This window comes from Taudactylus pleione, unplaced genomic scaffold (assembly GCF_031769625.1).
Source record: "Taudactylus pleione unplaced genomic scaffold, aTauple2 ptg000251l, whole genome shotgun sequence".
Lineage (NCBI taxonomy): Eukaryota > Metazoa > Chordata > Amphibia > Anura > Myobatrachidae > Taudactylus > Taudactylus pleione.
In genome coordinates, this window is record NW_028284653.1 from 6,666,092 (window position 1) to 6,687,514 (window position 21,423).

The 21,423-nt window shown below is 40.5% G+C and overlaps 1 protein-coding gene across 3 annotated transcripts in view; it reads left to right on the forward strand.

Moving 5' to 3' along the window:
• The window catches only part of COG5 (component of oligomeric golgi complex 5), a 507,901-nt gene that overhangs the window by 59,443 nt on the left and 427,035 nt on the right, over positions 1–21,423 (forward strand). The window lies entirely within an intron of this gene.

Sequence of the window (21,423 nt, forward strand, 5' to 3'; positions counted from 1 at the left end):
AAATCCGCATGCAAAGTGCTACGATGCATTGGCTGCAGCCTTTTTCCAAGCTCCATTTACAGACTCAGATATACAAGTGTCACCTATCCAATTAATCAGCAGAGTCTCCTGGTGCTTCCTAGTCACATCACGTTTTGCTTAAGACATATTTTCTGCAAAAAAGACATCCGACGCTAGCAGTGTTTCACGGGCCCTGGCGGCTCACTCACGCCAGGCCTATCGTTCTGCATGGCGTATTGAGGCTAGATGAGCAAGAACACATCTGTAGCACCAGCATGCTCTGGATAGTTTTACAATTGTGAAAAAAAAATCCCTTAGAAAATGACACTGGCAGACAAAGAAATAAGAAGGCTCTGCTTGCAAACATACAATCTACTGTATAGTAAAATGCTAGTTTTATATATGAGGTTAAGTACTACATGTTGCATATTGGTCAGGCTAGTTTTGTATGTAAAACAGTGCTTAGTGAGGCTAAATGATTTTAGTCCAGGGGTAGGCAACTTGTGGAACTCCAGCTGTTTTGTAACTAAACATCCCAGCCTCCCCTGCCAAAGTGACCCAACAGAAGACCTGTGGGCGGGCATGCTGGGATGTGTAGTTCCACAGCAGCTTGAGTCCCACAGGTTGCCTATCCCTCTAGAATGACAGTTATGATGTTTTTCAGGTTAGAGGGTTGATTTGTTTTGAGCAAACTGTAGGAAAGAGTTAATGGTGAGTTCAAGAATATTGTTTGTTTGGTTTGATTAGTTTACCTAAAGAAGCAAGTTTACAGGGAACACAACCAACTTGTGAGGGCCCCATGCAATTAAATTGTCAATATGATATGCTGGCAATGTAATTAAAAAGTATAATGTGTAAATACTCCCAGCACCACAAATGTGTTAACACACTAGTGCAACCAGTTCACATTATGCCACAAAGAAACCCCAGTTCACAAATGCCACAGTGCCCCCCATGCTTGTGGTGTTACTCAGTGTGGAGGGGGCTCCTGGGCAACCATGCCATTTGCCCTATTGTTAATCCGGCTCTGAGTCTGGAGAGGTTGAGATAGGAGATATTTTGAGACAAGTGGAATAATGTAGGTTGGTGCAAATTTATTTAATTGCCTTGAGTGTTCTTGAAATGTTTATTTGATAAATGTAACTGGATTTGGATACAGATTTGATGTATGAAGCAAAGAACAATTCTGAGCCAAGGACGACTCTTAGGAAGCAAGCTTGTGAGGCAGGGTTTACTTTGTTGTCAACATAAATAGAAAATATGAAATTGGTAACTTTTGTTATCTGGTGAGAATTTTATTATGATGAGTATACACTGTCCAAGTATCAGCCCAAAAAAAAATTACGTTTAGGTGCCAAGTATATTTGAACATTTGAACATATTTAGGGTATTTTGAGATTGCTGATTTCAAGAATGAAAGTTGTTTTCTCGAATTGGCTCTAGTTTTTAAGATAATGAATACCCTCAAGTAACAGGGAACTTACTTAGTCATAATGTGTGCATATGGGAATATATCGGAACATTCTAGTAGGTGAGATGCCAATATTCTAGATGTTTACTCCGTGATCATTCAAGAACATTCTCCCTCCATAGATAAGTGATCGGCCACCAATCAACAGTCAGTTGACAATTGTCCATTATGTTTTTATTTGTCTGTTTTTATATAAAAAATTAGAGCCAATCTAGCAGAACTGATGTCCTATTCGGAATCCACATCACACAGTTACCCCGAAATTGCTCTAATATGATTGGCAATAAAATAAGTATTGATCAGTGTAATAATCTGATTGGTCTGATAACTGAACAGTGTATTGCCGTGACCGATCAGTAATTATCTGTCTGTCTGACCTATAAAATTGTCCAGAGAGTCTGACAGATCCGATAATTGGATGGCCGCATCTTGCAGTGTAAGTGCTGCTGCGGCCGATCGCCCAACATTTTCACAGTACCTTCACAGAGGAGGAATGGAGAAATGTTTCCTGCCCAGGGAGTGGAATGCAGATATCGTGACCATACACTGAAATATCTCAAAGTGCGTGGTCACAATATCTGGTGGGTTTGAGCTTGCAGATAAAATGTCTGTCAGACCAACATACGTTTTATTTATCTGACACTGTATGCCCAGCTTATGCCTGGTTTTTAAAAAATTTAGTTTACAGTAGCCAAATTAAATGAAACATTTAAATGACCTTCAGTAACACATGCCAACACAGATTGCGAGAGTCCTGGAGGGGATATCATCTACATAGACAGGATACTTAAAACCAAAGGAACTTTTCCAAAAGAAGTGGTATATATAGAGTAGAGCAGAAGGCTTAGGACCAAGCAAACTGATAGAGGATGTGGAGAGGTGGTGGAGCTAGAGCTGGGGTTCCCAATCACGGTCCTCAAGGCAAACTAACAGTCCAGGTTTTAAGGATAGCCATACTTGAGCACAAGTGTCTTAATTAGAACCTCAGTTATTTTGATTTAACCAGCTGTGCTCAAGCATGGATATCACTAAAACCTGGACTGTTGGTGTGACTTGAGGACCAAGGTTGGGAAACACTGAGCTAGAGGAATAAACAGTGAAAGAGCAATTTGATAAGTAGGATGAGAACCAGGATAGGACAATATCCTGAAGACCTGGGGAATGGTGCACTTTAAATAAGTGGTCAACAGTGTCAAAGGCAGCAAAGTGATGCAGGAAAATTAAAAATGAATAGCGTACTTTATAATTTTCTACCTTAGTCAGTGCATCCACTGTGTTTTGATGAGATCGAACGCCATACTGATGAGGAGGGTTCAGTAGGTTGTGTAAGGAAGAAATCATGTGAGGCAAGTGTGTGCAAGACTCGGGGAGCTTGGAGGAGCAAAGGAATTAAGATTTTAGAAGGTAATCTGAGAGAGTTTTATGCAGAATTTGTTGTTATTTTCAGAATAGCCGCTAGAGATGTGCGGTTCGGTTCTCCTGAGATGCGAACACTCCAGAACTTTGGGGTTCCGAGTCAAATTGAGTCCTGGCTTGTAAGTTAGGAACTCTGATTTAAAAAACAGAATCTCAGGTTTTGTATTGCATGCAAACAGGTCCAAATTACATGATTTTAACTGTTTTTATCAATTTTGAAGGAAACCAAATCTGAACCAAAATACTTAAGGGGGTTTGCCAAAATCCAGAACATTTTGAAGGTGGTTTTGCCAAAGCCAAAACATGGGTGTTTGCGCCCATCTTTAATAGCTGTATGACCATGAGTAGTACAGAATGAGGAAAAGAGTGTACATACAGGTTGAGTCTCCCATATCCAAAATGCTTGGGACCAGGGGTATTTTGGATATCGGAATATTCTGTATTTTGGAATATTTGCATACCATAATGACATCTTGGGAATGGGTCCCACAATCTAAACAGAGAATGCTTTTTAGGTTTCATATACACATTATACACACAGCCTGCAGGTAATTTTATACAATATTTTCAATAATTTTGTGGCTCAAACAAAGTTTGTGTACATACATGAAATTCATTTGTTTCTTATACACAAAGCCTGAAGGTAATTTTCTACTTTATTTTTAATAGTGATGAGCCTTAAACAAAGTTTGTGTACATTGAACCATCAAAAAGCAAAGGTTTCACTATCTTAGTCATGCTAAAAAAAAAAATTTGTATTTCGGAATATTTTGATGTGGGAAACTCAACCTGTACCAGATAATCACCAGCTTTGAAAAGCTGCAGATTAATACATAAACCCCTTTCTCTTCATATATGGGACCAAATGCCAGATGAATTGAGAAGGTTTTTGCTAAGAGAAGAGGGATTTCTTATGAAGTTTGTGAAGGTCTTTTAGTGGTTAGAAGCTTGAACAAAGCCTAGCGATTGGAATTATGTTTGACAGCATCCAGAGAAGTTTCATAGGAGTGGTAGATTTAATTTATTTGAAGAAGTCATTACAGTACTGTTCCACTTACTGAGGGAGGTTTTGAAGGCAGCACTATTTGTTTGCGTGCCATAACTGAGATCGTGGTTAATGAAGAGAGTGGCTAATGTGGTACTTATAGATCAGGAGAGAAAAATGTTGTAGAGGTGGAAAGCTGTTGGTTTTCTGCTGGTATGAAGGCACTGGACAAGGTTTGAAAGCAGATGGGTTAAAGCCGTGGCGGAAATATTTCTTTGTCTGCATCTTTTGTTTAATGTAAAGCTAATTTGGTAACTTCTTCCATTATTTCTCTCTGTTAATCTACAATAGCTTTGCACAACCTTCAAAATGATCTAAGATTAAGGTGTACCTGCCAATTCTGTAATTCAAAGCTATTTGAAGGCAATTATACACAAGTATGTCTGACATAATCATTTCTTTTGACTTTTCACAATCCAGTTATCTTTTTTCCCTCCTTGCAGAAGGTACTTTGTAGTCTGATCTAATTGTAATTCCCTCTCAAAGATATCAAATATTTCACGCTGTGGATTTAGGAGATGAGCAAGAACTCCAGCAAATTAACAGCAACCTTGAGATCAGTGGTTGTGGGGTGCATTGGTTTGTTTGTTTTGTTACATTTGAAAAAAATGGTGTTCCAGAAATCATGCAGGAATGCTATGGTCAGCAAATATGTTCTTAGGCTTTTTTTTTTTTTCTTTGATGAGAATTTTTTTTTTTTTTTACTGTGCCATACAGGCATTTTTGTTAGAGAGGAGGGTCTATGCACAGGAGACTTATGGTTGGTGTTGATAGGGGAGGAGCAATACAGATACTTAAGGGCTTTATTTTCATGTTAAGCCCAATATCTAATAGGGCATTGCTAGCATGGCTAGTAAAAGCACTGCCCTTTTAAATATCGGACATAAACAGAAGTGTCGGATATTACAACCCAACCCTATGTAAATAAACCTTTTATTGTTAAAGTGATCACTAACCAAAATGTAAAATGTCTTCACTGTTTATCATCTTGACAGTAATGAATCGGGCTCATAGCCCGAAGTGACCATATGGCCATAAAGCTGTTCAGACTGTTATGTAGTGCATATATTCCATTGTGTAGATTACCTAAACTTTATTGATGATAGAGGGAAGTCAGGGTGGTTTAGGGCTCTTTTATCATCTTTATCTATTATAAAAAGTGTTTAGTATGTGCCATGGTTGTTAGCTTTTGAGTGTTTTGTTACTCCAGGTATAGGTCTGAGGACATGGGGGGTAGACATTTAGTTATTTCCTATATAGAGGGAATTAAAGTTTTTCTATATTACTGCAATTTTTGGACAAGTCTGCTAAGTATGGGACAGAGTGCATTCATCACCACAAACCCTCAATTGTAAGTTGGAAACACCTAGATTGTAGAAACATTTTTTGCTTGAATTCTCCTTCACACACACTCAAATATAACCATTTACAACATTGTGGTTGGGAACAAAGCAAAAAAAAAAGTGACTTTGAACCTTGGTAAAACTATGATGTATTGCAGGTGGAGCACATGTAAACTGTGTAGAGAGATTTATATTTGAGAGGGGTGTGTCCTAGCTCAAATCTAAATTCCACCGTAAAAATAAAGCTGCTTAGCATTTGTGGGCTACACGCAAACAGCAGCCAGTGTTTACCCTGCAGGAAAAAAAAAAGCATTTGCACCACTTGCATTGCAACATACAGTAGTTTTGTTTCAAGTGAAAAGTTAAGGGCCCATACACTAGGTGTGAATGGAAACCCAGATCCGCCGGTCGGAAATGCCGACCTACAGCCATCGATGTTCTGTGATCCGTTGGAGGATCGGATAAATTTTTCATGTGAAATTTCACCAATTTACAAATCACAAACATATTTTAATCGTGATCGGCAAAGCAAACATGATTGCAGGAACACAACAATCTGTTGCTAGTGTATGGGGGCCTTAACTTGCTTTTTTTTTTTCCTTTGCTCCCAACTCATAATTGGCCTTCTTCTGAATCCATGATCTCCCCGTGCATCCTCTTCCAATTTAGCTCTCATTAATCATTTGTTGTGCAACAAGAATAGATGGTAAATGGTTTGGGTTAGTGCTGAAGAAGACACAAAGATTCTTTGGGTATGTAAATTGTATTATATAATCCTACTAAATGTCTGTCTAGTAGCTGTGCAGTTAGAGCTGGATGGGGAGGTCCTTCACCCTCCTTCCCTCGCTCCCCTCTCAGCTCTCACTGGTTGCCTGACAGACACAGGTCTTCTCCCCTAAAGCTGTTTTTATGCACAGTTTTGTAAGTACCTGGAGCTGATGATTCCCCCACCCCCATCCCCCGCTAAAGTGCCTGTTAGGTCACAGTGGCATGTGCCTGACCAGGTGAAAGAATTATGAATTTAGAGACTAACTGATGGAGATTATTATTGAATTTTGAAACTTGTAACTTGTTGAAACTTGTATTTATTTTATTTGAAAAATATACAATGATATTAGTAGTAAAATAATTTACTCCTTGGTGATGGCTCGGTCAAACCTAAAAGAGATTTCTGCAGCAGATTTTTCAAGTAGAAGACCATCAACCAGTGGCTGAACTGCCAGAGTCAATGGTCGCCCCCAAGTGCTAGCACTGTAGGGGTGATATGACCTCCTCCATTGTCCAGGTTTCTGCTCTAGGAGCCCCAGAGCCAAGTTAAGCAGGGAAACCTGGAGCCCAGACACAGGGACGGATTAGCAACAAGTTGCAACTTTCAACTCTGCTGCACATAACAGGGGCAACTGCACCACCCCTACCTCCATTTGGCTCCTCCCCCTCATACGTGCGACGGCGGAGCCCACTTTTGCTCAACACTGCTCTGGCATGGGGAGGCTGACAGCAGCACATAGCCTAATTGGAATGGAAGATCAGTAATCAGCAGCATTAGGTGAGGGAGTGTGTTTTTTGTTGTTTTTTTTTAATTGACTATGCTGTTATATCTCTGTTTTTTTGGTAGGGGGATGAAGTTTAACTGTGGGTGCTGCTGAGTTTGGGGAGTTTTTAAGTGGGGGAGTGTGTCTGAAAATGCTGTTGAGGTGTTGGTACATGGGTGAGTGCATCTTTGGGTACTGTTAGGGTATTGGTTGGGGGTGGACTGTAACTCTGGGTGCTGCTGAGGCTGGGGTATTGGTAGGAGGTTTTGTGTAACTCTGGGTGCTGCTTAGGTTGGGATGTTAGAGGGGGTGTGTCTTGGTACTGCTGGGGTTGGGGTGTTGGTTGGGTTTGTCTCTGGTCCCTGCTGAGGTTGGAGTGTTGGTGGTGGGGGTATGTCTCTCTGTGGCGTGTTGGTAGGGGGCTACCAACTGCTATGGAGCCTCCAAGCGCCTGGTTTGAATTTACGCCCTTGCCATCAACCCATCAGGTTGATCTATACAGCTCTTTTATATCAATGGTAAATTCCTCTGTCCAGATTTCCACATTCACATTGCAGTATCTGCTGACGAGTTGGTATAAATCGATGGAGATTGCACTCATGCAAACATTATTTAATTTTTAGTTTCAATCATTGCTGATTTTTTTTTCTCTGTAGTCGTATTACATAATAGAGAAATCAGTGTGCTATTTTGTTCTAGATGTGTTGTCCCTGAGGATTTTTTCTTACCTTAATTTCTGTCATTTCATACATTTTGCTTTCTGCTTTTGGACTAGAATGTGTTTGCCGTAGTGGTAGAGAGACTTTTGTCTCAGGGAGCACTAAGGATTATTCTGAAGTTCAGTTTACTTGCAAGACTCATGAAGACCTCAATATAGTTGCCTAAATTACATTTGTTCACTCTTGCTTGCATTCAGGAGTATATTCCAGCCACGTTGCTCACACTGTCTTAGGTTAGGACACAGTTGTCCATATTATTGTTTCTGTTTACGTATGAGGTCTTCAACCTTATGATCCTGACACTGTACATATATGTGAAAGCCCTCAAAAAGTATGCAATTAAACACATACCACACAGCAATAGTGAGCTGATCAACATGGGGGTACATCTGGTGTTGAATAAACAAACACAGAAATTTTAGGATTATCTTTTTATTTATTTCAATAAGCTGCAAAACAAAGGATGATTAGGGGTAACTTGCCTCAGCCACTGGGCCTGATTCAGATATGTACGCAATGCCAATATTTACACAGTTGAATGATTATCTTCTGACTGCATATGCATCTTAGACACAATGCGTACGCGTGCCAATTTAATTGTGATCAAATATGACTACAATTGTAGTGAGGTTTTATTTGCAAGGAATTGACAGACAGGGGCCATTTTGTGGGAACTAACGGGGTGGCAGCAAAAAAGCGGGTGTGTCGTAACTGTTTTCAGGGAGTGTGTCTGCCTACATCTGTGATCCCGTATGCAGGAAATATAATGCCGTGATGCAGCGTGTCAGTTCCCGCTGCCATTCTGTGCGATCATAGGATTACTCAGATGGCTGGTTATTGAAGTACTGTATCTGTGACCGATGCTGCATGTTTGCATGCAATTGTTTTGATCTGCGAAGCCATCGGTGGGCATCTCAAAACATTTCCAAGCTGCTGCATGCATTAGTATATTATTGCACAGCAGCTGCATATGGGATACGCAGCTGCGATTGCATTAGCATAAATATTTCAATTGGGCCCACTGTTTCCAAAGGCTTGCAAGTGATTTGCTAGAAAATGGTCAAATTGTGCCATTAAGTTTACACCCTCAAGATAAGTTATACTTTGAATCAATAATCTCATCTCCCCTTGTGAAAAGACAACTAATTAGTCTAAGGAAACCCTGAAAGCCTTACCTTTGGGAGTGAAAACAGCAATGCCAAGTGTTGAAATTTCAGCAAACCAGAGTTCTGAGTCAATAACACTTTAATTAAATGAATAAGCAGGATGGCAGTTATACAAGACAAAGGATTATAGAAATGCCTGCTACAAACCAGACATCATAAAATTGAAGCAAACTCTTAAATTAGAATAAAACTCACACTAGCAGGCAGATTAAAATATACAAATAGGCTGCAAAGGAAAGGTAAATCACATTTTTCAAATGTCTACACTATGAAAAAAAAAAAAAAACACTTTGAATTAACTCATGCTTGACTGTGAGCATTGGGTGACCAAAGGCACTGTGCTTGTTCCTGGCCTGAGGCAGACGATGATCTTAGACAGATAATTCATTTCTGTTTCTGAGCAGTTGGTATTTACTGACACTATGCTAGTTTTGGCTCTGGGCAGGTGGTGATTGCAGGCTGTATTAGTTCCTGCCTCTGATGAGTGGTGATTGAAGGCAATGTGCTAGTTCCTGCTTCTGGGTGGGTGGTGATTGCAGGCTGTGTTAAGGGGCCCATACACTAGCAACGCAATGTTGTGATCCTGCCACCTGGTATCTCATGATAGGTGAAATCTAACATGTTTGATTTCACTGATTTGCCGATCACGATCAGAATATGATCGTGGTTAGCAAATCGGTGAAATGTAACATGGAGATTTTCACCGATCCTTCAACAGATTGTGGAATATCGATGGCCGCCGGTTGTTTCCAATCCCATCGCAGGATTCGGCGGTAGGTGTATGGGGGGCCTTTAGTTTCTGGCTCTGGTGAGTGGTGACTGCAGGCACTGTGCTAATTCCTGGCTCAGATCAGTTTGTGATTACAGGCACTGTGCTAGCTCCTGACTCTGGCCAGGTGGTGATTGCAGGCACTGTGCTAGCTCCTGACTCTGGCTAAGTGGTGATTGCAGACAGTGTGGTACATCTTGGCTGTGGGCAGGTGGTGATTGCTGGTTCTGTGATGGTACCTGGCTCTGGTTGGATGATGGTTGCAGGCACTGTGTGCTTTTCAACTGCCCAGAGGCAAGAACCAGCAAAGAACTAATTCCACTTTGATGTAGGGTTATCCAGTTTATGCTGTTCTCTTCTGTTCCATTAGCTTTATATTCCTCTGATGCTGTATGTTCCAGAAATGTAGCCAACTTTTACTTCATTAACAGAGTAATATGAGTGAAGTATCAATCGTCTCAGATTGTTAGAAAAAAAACAAACACTTTCTAAAAGTCAAGCTTCGTACACACGGAGCTATCAGATAACAATAAAGATATCATTGTCTTATCGTCCTGCATGTGCAACAGAATGAGTTTTAATTAAGATAGTTAAATAATTGTAAATGATTATTCTAAGGGGGTCGATGGTAGGCTTATTTGAAAAAAAAAAAAAAAAAAGCATAACATTGTTGATATAAAAATATCCAACTGTACTTACAGTATTGTTGATTTTCTAGTGTCTTATGTGCGTGACTAGTCTAAAGGATGTATGTTTTTTAAGTGTTGAGGGGTCTATTTACTAAGCCTTGGATGGAGATAAAGTTAACGGAGATAAAGGACCAGCCAATCACCTCCTAACTGTCAAGTCACAGACTGTTTGAAAAATTACAGGAGCTGGTTGGTAAGTACTTTATCTCTGTCCACGTTATCTCCATCCTAGGCTTAGTAAATAGACCCCTGACTCTGGTAGAAGGTAGCGAGCAACTGTTGGATCCAGTGGTCAATGATGCACACTAGGCCTGGGGAATTTCTCTTTGGTAAATAGCAGCAGGTAGGTTTGTATCTATCTATCTGTCAGTCTGTCTATCTATGTATCTTTCTGTTTATTATGTACACTACTAGTCCAAAGTTTTAGACCACCCCCATTTTATCACCTATTATCAAAATGTGTGCAGTTTAAAGCAGAAAAAAAAAAAATCATAAGATCATTTTGTTTAACAAAATTTAATCTAAAGTCTATGGAGAAAAGTGCTATATAAATAAAATTATTATTGTTACATTTTTTATTCCTCAAAGTAGCCAGCTTTTGCAGATACAACTGCCATACACACTTGTGGCTTTCTCACTACATGGAAATCTAATATTGGGTCATATTTAGAGATGTACGCAATGCCGATATTTACGCAGATAGAGCGATTGTCATTGTGCATGTGTGTAAGCCGCACTTTGCACGGGCAGCGATTGCTTTGCGATTGTGCTCACACAAGAGGATTCAGTAGCAAAGTAGTCCGGTAACAAGGGGTGGTTAGGCAAACGCAGGCGTGTCTGACCGTTTAAATGCTCTTTCATGCGTGTCCAAAAATTAGCTATTGCGAGCTCCTTTGCAGCATGAGGGCTCTCAGCATGTCAGGAGAGCCATAGCCAGGGGCGCTGAGATGGGGGGAGAGAGGGTATGGATTACCCAGGCCTCCTGGAGAGGCCCAGCGGGGGTTTGGCACCCTCCCCCCCCTTTCTCTTACCTCACAGCAGTCCAGCACACGCTGAGCAGCAGCCACAGCAGTCTCCTATGCCTGTGGGGTGGGCCGCCCTCTCCCCAGCGCGCAAAAATATATATATTTTTATTAACCCTAAGGGGGCGTGGCCATGCCTCTGGGCCCAGTGTGGCTCTCAGCGCCCCTGGCCATAATGTTTGAAGCAGGTCAGACTTGACTTTCAAGCTGCGTGACTGGCTGATCTGCGTCGATGCTCCCGATGTTTACACTGTTGCACGTCGTCGGCCGGATATGAGAAGGCACCAGTGGGGCATCCCTATGCTCGGGCAAGCTTTGGAAATATTTGCATATTTTCGCAGCTGCACTCCATGCAAAATCAAAGCTGCGATTGCATTAGGGTACATCTCTGAATCAGGCCTATTGTTCTTCATAACACTTTACTTTCACCCTTCTCTCCAGTTCAACTCAAACCAGCTCACTGGGGTTTAAGCCTGGAGACTATGCTGGCCATTCCATGATTTGCAACCTGCCATCTCGTTATTTTCCTTGAAGGTAGTTCTGACATGAGGGTATGTTTTGAGTCTTGAGCTTGCTTTAGGCTGAACCCTTGATCAACAAACCATTTACAGTACAAGAGTGTATTGCATGGAGCTACAAAATACAGTGGGTAGCTCTTTTGATTGAGTGCCTGTCACTCTGTCAAGTTGTTGACTCGAGATCCAGCAATAGATCCCCAGACTATCATGCTTCCTCCTCCATGTTGACAGTTGGTGTCACATTAGCTGCCGCTGCCCAGCGTGTTTAACCCTGAAAGGACAATGCTTTTAATAACAAAACATGGGATGTCAGCGGGGAGTCCTGATTTGAGGTGATTGTCTTGCCATGTTGCGATCAGAACATTTGTCCTAAATTGAGGGAGATACTTCTCTGTTAAGCGCTATGAAGGCAGGTGCACGCAGCATTAATATGGGTTTGTCCATTATGGCGTGGCCGCACGTCAGATCTTTCTTTGCAAAGCTGCATAATAGTTGTATCACACACTGCAGCATTTTATGCAATCAGGAACAGAGCTGAAGCAAAGTTGTGTTTGAAAGAAACCAGTTTCTTCTGCATTCATTCACATAAATGAATAAACTGCAGCCAAAGACTGCTCTGATAAGACACATGGGTTTTCAGGCAGTGTTTTTTCTTAAAGAGGCTGAGAAATACTGCACTGTTTATCTTGAGCATCACAGCACTGAGGTCTATGGATCAATTTCCTTGAAGTCCTATTTGTGTTGAGTTTGTATGTTCTCCCATCTAGACATGGAATTTGGTTTCTTCCCACGATACAAAGACATACAGTAATGCTGTGCAAACTGGCTTCTGTAAAAAATGAATGTGTGTATGTGTTGGGACTATATATTGTAATGTCCACTGGGGCAGGGACTGATGTGAATGACCCAATATTCTCTGTAAAGTGCGGTGTGCGCTGTATAAATATGTAATACATAAATATGGAAGGGTTTGTTTTCAGTTGAATGTTCCTAATAAATGAAAGAGGCACCAGTGAAAATGCAGTGTTCTGAAGATATGTAAATGCAAAGTCAGTAAAGGGTATGTGGTTTTATTTTGGTTTTACAAAAGTGAAAATATGTAGTGCACTAGGATTATTGAGCCCTCATGTTTCTGTATTTGTGCACATGTGCCTGCCCTGCACCCAGCATTTGCTTGGGTACAAGACATACTTACCAACTCGCCCTGAATGTCAGAGAGACTCCCTAAATAGCAGCAATCTCCCTGACTCCATGAAGAGTCTAGCAATCTCCCCGATTGCACCTTATCCCCATTATGTAGCTGTTATATACATGGAAAAAAAAGTCACAGATATATACTTCCAAGAGTTATCACCAGTGCCATTTCCTTGCATTGGTTATAAGGCACAATGATCCTTTATGGCTACATGCAGATTCATATAAGTTTTCTCGTGACCACTTACAGTATATGGAATAACTTGGGAGTAAAAATTATACATGAGCAAGAATGAAAATGATCAGTGTGTTTTAATCAACAAGTAGATCTGTGCCAAACTATGCAACTGCTTTGAGGCTAGTTTCCCGAAAACAGTGTGCCCCTCTCGACGAATCGCGTAATTTTGTCCCTACGCCCCCTCCTTCACAATGCCGGCAATCTCTGCATTGTGTAGTGGGGCGCGGCCAAAATGAAGTGATCGCGTGGCAATGCCCCGATCCGCCCACAAATGCTGGCCACGCCCCCTTGATTTGCAGATCTGGCTTCCCCCTCCCAGAAGGGGTAGCCAGAAAGTCGTCAACCCTGCTCTCAGGTGGAGCAGTACACGTCTACTTTTACAACACACTTATAGGTGTTGCTTTCACAATCTCGCCGAAATTCTTTTCAAAAGTAGGCAAATTTGGTGCAAAATGTTTACTTCTAATGTGAGGGGGTGTGCAGATTAGGGTGGGGAATGCTGGTATTTTGGTTGCTGTTTCCTGTTTTGTTTTCAGTAATGCTACCCACATATTTTATCCCTGCAAAAATAATCTATTTTCCCATTTCCTCAGAAGAGGTGGGAATCATTTCTCATCCTATTGGTTCAGTGTGATGTGTTTTGTACCTGCTGGTTACACATTTATGAAAAAGCATGCATCCAGGCATCTGTTTAATAAAAATATGAAAGCACACAAAATTGGATCATGTTAAAAACAATCCCAATTATTCTAAACTGATTTTTTTAAGACATAAATTAAGATTTATCTTAAAAATGTAAACGTCTTTAAATAAAGATGTGGTTCTCAAGCAGTGGCATTGATTCTACTTTTGAACTTGAAGTAATGTTATCGGTCTTCCACCATGTGCATTTTCTGGGGGAACGGCAAAACTGTACACTCCTTGAATTGCGTTTTATGGACAAATAGGTGCATTTGTGCACACAGAAATGCTTTGAGTGTTAAGTAGTCTTTGTAAAATGGTACAAGTAGTACAAGCAGGGCCGTATAAGGTGTTTTTAGACCTCATGATTTAATTTTTTTTACTTAACTTTTTATTTGAATTCCTAACCTACAGTATTCACATTTCCTATTTAATTGCACACCCCTCTAACAATCTTTGCTTTCCCATACATCCAGTTTGCATTTGGGATGATTCTTACTGCTCCATTGTCGAACCATGGTGGTTTCGAACAATAAAATGTATGTTCCTGGCAGTAACACAGTTTGGTGGGTAAGAATGTTGGCTTATAAAGGTTGGTGTGGTCATAGGCAGTGTCTTGTGGCTTGTAATCATGGCTTTATCTTGAGCTTAAGAAAAGTAGTGGGTGGATTTTCATAATTGTAGGAGAGACCGATAAAATAAGAGATCTTAAACAAGAGCAAAGGAAGAAAAAGGAATTGAGAGGGGAAATGTAAAGGTGCCTATCCACTAGGCGACCTGAAAGACTGAACGTCTAGCGTTCAAACCTTCAGGTCGCCGAGGTGCGGTGCCCGCACTGAACGGCGTTCACTGAACGTCATTCAGTGCAGGAGGCTGACTTCCTATTTCTGAATATGTTCAGTAGATAGTCGGGGACGTCAAGGACCCAGTGTGCATGCGCATCGCTGGTCCTTGCCGGCTATCCATTACCCGACTTTGTGAACAATGCGACCAAAACCTCCTGGTTTCGGTCGGATTGCTCACAGTCAGGTAATGGATAGGCCCCTTGAGAGTGTCTAGGGTATAATAATTAGTACAATGAAAGGATAACAGTGGGGTCACGGGCTGACCACAGTCATTAAGGCATAATGAAAAATAAATTGTATTTGCTTTTTTATGTCTAACTAAGTGGTGCCTATGTTTCTGCAAACTGCATGGACCCACAATTAGCACATTGGCTGTATCCATGAACATGTATCCCCCCACCAACAGCTGCAAATGTTCTTCCTCTACCTCACGTATGAAGCAATTCCCCTACTTCTTGGATTGTAAACTCATTTGGGCAGAGCTATTTATGTCTTTTTGTTTTCATGTCATTGTATGTTGTTTGTATCACAAGCCCCTCAATGTACATCACTGAGAACTATGCTGGTTCTTATATTATGTGTGTAAATTTATTTTAGACATAAAGGGTATTGCATTCAATGGGGGGAATTCAATAAGCCGAGGGATTTATGCACAGCTGCAGCTCCCGGATTTATTGCCTGGAGCTATTCAGTTAGCAGCCTGTTTTCTCAGGTGGTAAGCCCCGTGGCTAATGTGCAGTAACCCATAGATTCTGTATTAAGTGCCCAGTGAGTTAACCGCTCGTGGGCAGCCATGATAAGTCCCGAAATCCCTATTTACAGTGATTTCTGTCTCTACCTCAGGATTTTGTGCACGGAAATCTGTGTTAAGTGCAGCCTGTGAGCTGTAATTGTATAGCCCTGGGCACTTAACGTGGTAATTCCATGGGTGATTGAATTCGGCCCTGTGTCTGCTTTGAATGTACCACATAGCAGAAAAGAGAGAGATCCCGCACAGAACTAAAATGTATAGGTAGATGTATAGAACCAACTTATTGTGTGATTAATTACTTTTTACTCAATGTAAAAACATATAATATAGTTGGTGGTGCTCCCTGGAATCAAGTATACAAACTACTTATAAACTCAAAGAAATATTTTAGCTATAGCTAAAACAAAAATAAAGAATTCCTTTTTTGGGGCACTCAATAAATGTAAAGTATAATGGGTATGTATTGATAATTGGTGTTAAAATGTAACCTTTATTAAGTTAACTTAAAAAAAAATGGGGGGTGGGGGAGGAAATCTCAGACTCCAGAGAATTGGTGCGTTTGCCCTTAATTAAAACATATTCCTATAACATTCAAAAAGTTTTTTTTATTCAAAAAAATTTTTTTTTAAATGAATCATGAAGCATATTCTCATAGTGCTCTCAATGAGCAATAACCAATAATAAAGGTAAATCCTGTGGTGAATAATATTACCATAAATCGTTACTCAAATGTAAGTAAATTGCCTTCTATACATCAATCATAATATATTCCTCCTTATCATTTAAAGAGAGTCCTGCATAAGATGTTTTTTGACTGTCTGTATTGCAAGGTGTAATCGCATCAAGAAACTTAATTGCTTACACAGCTGATAGTGTCTAATATGCTTCATGACCCATTACAAAAAAATATTTTTTGAATAAAAAACTTTTTGAATGATATAGGAATATGTTTTAAATAAGGGCAGACTCCCAAAATCTCTGAGTCTGAGGAGTCGTCCCCCCCCCCTTTTTTTTCTTAAATTAACTTAATAAAGGTTATATTTTAACACCAATTATCTTTACATACCCATTATACTTTACATTTAATGAGTGCCCAAAAAAGGAATTTCTTCTTTTTTTTTTTTTTTTTTGCTCTAGCTAAAATAATTTTTGAGTTTAGAAGTGCTTGAATGTACCTAAGAGAAAAGTCAATTTGAAAGTTGCCATTTTGGGGGGATACTATCAGGTTTGGATGCTGCTGGGCAGAATACCGACAGTGGCATCCCGACAATCAGAATCCCGACACCCATAAGGAAATAAGGTAAGATTAACCCTTACCCCTAACCCTCCCTCCCCGGTGCCTATCCCTAACCTCCCCCCTAGTGCCTAAACCTAACACTCCTTCCCCGGTGCTTACACCTAACCTCCCCCCATAGTGCCTAAACCTAACCTTCCCGCACCCTAAATCCTAACCCTTCCTCCTAGTGCCTCCTAACCCCGCACCCTAACCTTCCCCCTAACGGCCAATACTTACCTTCGGGATGCCGGTGGTTGGGATTCTGGTGCCAGGATCCTGACGCTGTCGGGATTTCAGGGCCGTTGTTTCGCCATGCGGGATGCTGACTACATCCCGTTATATCTCTGACCTCTTTCACTATGCAGCAGTGGGTTAATTGAATTTAATAGTTGTACTAGAAGACATTTTTCTTATATGTTTGCATCGAAAAAATTTTGCTTACATCTACCATGAGGGCCACCAGCTGTACATTTTCCTTTTACTGGTTTATTATGTTTTCTACTTGCACAATTTTTGTGAGGGTACTGCCCTTTGTATTGTATTTTTGTTCTGTTCACAGATATACAAGTGTCACATATCATATTAATCAGTACAGTCTCCTGGTGCATCACATTGCGACTTAGATGCATTTTCAGAGAAAAAAAAGAGATGCAAAAAAGACACCCGATGCTAGCAGAGTTGCACGGGATCTGGCGGGTGAGAAATTCCGTCACCAACAGATGTCCAGCCCTCCTCTTAACTCAATATTTTTCTCCACAGCCCCTTGATCGTACATCCTTGTTAGTTTACCGTACAAGTGTTCACCAATTTCCCTTAGTATGTAAGCTCTCACGGGCAAGGCATTTTGCCTGCCCATTCATTGGGTACAGGATCAATGAGCTGCCCTACCCTTGCCCCTGTTGTCTGTCCCATCCAGTTAGTGTTGTTTTAGTAATGTTTGGTACTTATGGACTTGTGCTATGGTCTGCCGTTTTGTAACTGTAAAATGTTTCTATGTTTACCTTTGTATGGCTGCAGACAGTTTGTAGCGTCATATTAATAAAAAAATAATGATTAGAACGGAACACTGGCATCAGGGATAAAGGAAGCCTGTTTTCAAGTTAGCTACAACTGCAAGAAGTAATGCATCATTCTGCATTTCAGTTGGGTAGAATGCCTGTTACCAAGTGTAATCTACCAAAAAAAACATACACAATAGAATTGTAGATACACACTTAGGTGACAAAACCACAGCTGAGCAATGATATACAAGAAGCCTCAATCCTAATAAAGCTGAAAAAAATAATAAAACATGTCAACAATGGCCAATCAATCAACTACATCCAACAACTTCATACATATTGCAATAGAAATCGCACATATAGTAGTGATTACATGACCTTTTGTATGAATGGACCAAAAAAAGAATGATCTTCAAAGGTTATGTGTTTATGAGGAACAATAGGAAACCATGATTTATGAAATTACAAAGAGAAGCAAACCAATGGTGCAGGTGTGGGACTACAAAATGACAACAATAAAGTACTTATAGTCTATAAAAAAAAACAAAAAACTATTTGTGAAGAAATTGTAACATTTACATAAAATATACCTCTACAAAAAAATGGAATTACAATAAATAAATAAAAATGTAGTTTAAATATGGACCAATCTTCCTACCTTTTCAGTCCATTAGGATATTAAGGGCCTGATTCAGACCCACTCGCGAGCGGCTGTCCGCTCGCAAGTGGGTCGATGTTATGGACTGAGCATGCGCACTACGGAGGGAGCTCCGTCGTGCGCATGCGCCAGACGCGACGAGCGAAGGAAAGTCCTTCGCTCGTTGTATCCGATCAAAGGGGGCGTGCTGTCCATGTTGATTGACAGCACACCCCCTTTGGTGGGCGTGCCGGGGGCGTGCCTCCCTGACGGGGGCGTTCCCACGGGAACGCCTCCCGTCAGAAGCCGGCCCACTGACATCACTAGTGATGTCAGTGGGAGTGATTTTGGCTCTGATAGAGCCAAAATCACTCCGGAGCTTGCGGTTGAAAACCTCAACCGCAGGCTCCGGCTCGCAATTTCGATGGTCGCGATGGTCTCGACCATCGCGGCCATCACAATGCACGCTCGTATAGCCTGTGGGTGGTGACCCACAGCTATACGAGCATCCAGGAGGACGCTCCATGAAAATGGAGCCCGGCCCTCATTCAGAGCGTGCGCTCTGCTCAGAGCGTACGGCTCTGAATGAGGGCCTAAGTACGAAGCTATATTTTATATAACATGCTCTCACTTCAGGACTTGTAATTCTATTCACAGGGAGATACTATGATTTATTTATAAAATGTGCAACACTGTCCTGATGCTTGTTTCCATCACATCTCACATTTATGCATGCTGGGTAGTTTTCCCCATGTATATCAATCAACACAAGCACTTGATAATATTCCTTGTAAGCACGATATCTAAACATAAATCTGATGTATAATTTGAGGATAAATTAGTATATAAAATCTAGTCCTACTCCATGTTTCACTTTTTCCACAATCTAGATCAGTGGTTTCCAAACCTGTCCTCAAGGCACCTCAACAGTTCAGATTTTACAGATATCCATGGATGAGCATGGGTGGTGAAATCAAATTGACTGAGGTACTAATTAAGTCACCTGTGGTCTGGTATGGATATCTTTAAAACCTGGACTTTTAGATGTCTTGAGGACTGAGTTTGGGAACCTCTGCTCTAGATAATACCACTGAAAATATTTAACTGAACATATATACTTTTATGCACACTTTTTATAGCAACCAGGCTTCTCATCTGCCAAACTTAACAAAGATGCCACATTAAAGTCTCCTTTACTTAATGACCTCAATAAACATAATGAAGGTTCTATGTTCAAGCATAGATAATCTCATATCTGCTGTTCATTTAGATTAGGGAGGCACACATACAGCATGTTTGCTGATAGAATATGTTGCATAATTTTTTTTTATTATTGTATATGATGATTAAACTATAAATCTAAATAATAAAACTAGATATTTAAATTTCCTTTGAACATTACGGCCTCCTGCTGCATCCAGGGACTCCTTTGTCTTTGTGACAAATAGCTACAACATTGCCAAATGATTGTACCCTTACTTTACTGTTAGCTGCATTTGCATGTGATAAACACTACAATTCAATATTTTAACTTGCATAATAAGCATATGTATTGAAATTATACACAAGTATAAGGAAGCTACTACTGTGCAGTTGTCTATATACAATGGAGAATGACTATACATAGCAAAATTAAAATAAAGAATTGTATCATATAGATTATTAAAAGTGGCACTACAGAGCTATTGGTGCTATTACTATGCATTATTTAATTATATTATGTTAATAATTTTTTCCAATTTTCCAAAATCACTTCCTTACCAGCCACACTATGTGCACTATTGCAGCTGGTAAACAGGCATGTGATCCAATATCCGTGTGCAAGTGTGGCGTGAAACAGTCACGATGGACTAAATTAGCCCAACTGAAATTAATTGAATTTGAGGCATGCAGACTGAAAGGTGACCACTATTCTGTCCGTATCCAATTAGCTGCGATAATGTGAAAACTTCACGTGTGAAGTTTTCGCACACTTCGGGGCTTTTGGTGCGATAATTTCGTTTCTTTTGCCTATGCGCACTCCCATTTTTTTAACTATTCCATTCCAAAAGACGCAATGCTGCAATCACCTGAAAACTGGGGTTCTGAAATTGTAGGAAAGGGGGGGAGGGGGCTTGGACTGTACATCCTAAATTTTGGCAAATGGCTGTTATATGCAGTTTTCTATAGCAGTGGAAAAAGGGTACAAAGCAACTTTTTTTTTTTGACCAAAGTAAATGCTGTATTTAAATTGGGGGCACTTTAAAAAAAAAAAAAAAAAATTTTTAAAAATACATTTGAAAAATTGTGCAGCCACCTGCAATGTTTAAAACATGTCCCACCCATACAGCCCCCCAAATTACCAGACCCACTACATTAAACCCATTTTCCAACACTTTTGTTTTTTTCACCCCAAAACTAACATGTCATTATTGACCAACTTAAAGTAATTAAAACATTATTTTTGCATATTTTGTCAATGGGAGGTTGGGGGGGGGGGTCCAAGGGGTTCTGAACCAAGTACCAACATTTTTAGCCAAAGATTTTGCACATTTGAAAACTTTTTGCCAGTTTTTGTCTATGGAGAATTTGCACGTGTGAGAACATTGGAAATAGGATTGCACGATATGCATTTTGTGTGAAATTCTAGCAACGGTGAATACGTTTCACAACAACGCAGCTTTTCATGTCTAATTGGATACGGCCCTTAGCCTCCTGTGTGTGGTAATTTTGCAACTACCTTAAAAGCCCTCAGTGGCAGCAGAACAGATGTGTGGTCATATTGGACTTTTCTCCCTTCCTAAAACCACATTTTCTAATCCTATAGAAAGAAATTGTCCCAAAGCGACATATAAGTGTGTACAGTAATACTGCATATGCACTATTCCATTATGGACGAAAATGCATACTAATATACTATGTGATATAAGCTGTTTCATAGTCTTATCATCGGACCGCATTTAGGTTTGATTGCGTGAAGTTTTGGTAGTGAAAAATTATTAAATGCCGGATATAATGTACCCCACCAGAACAATCAATAGATAATATAGCGTTCACTCCGTAAGCAGGGGTGTGGAGAGCTGTGCCTGGCTCGTGGGAAGGGGGCATGGCCTAATCACGGGAGGTGTGGC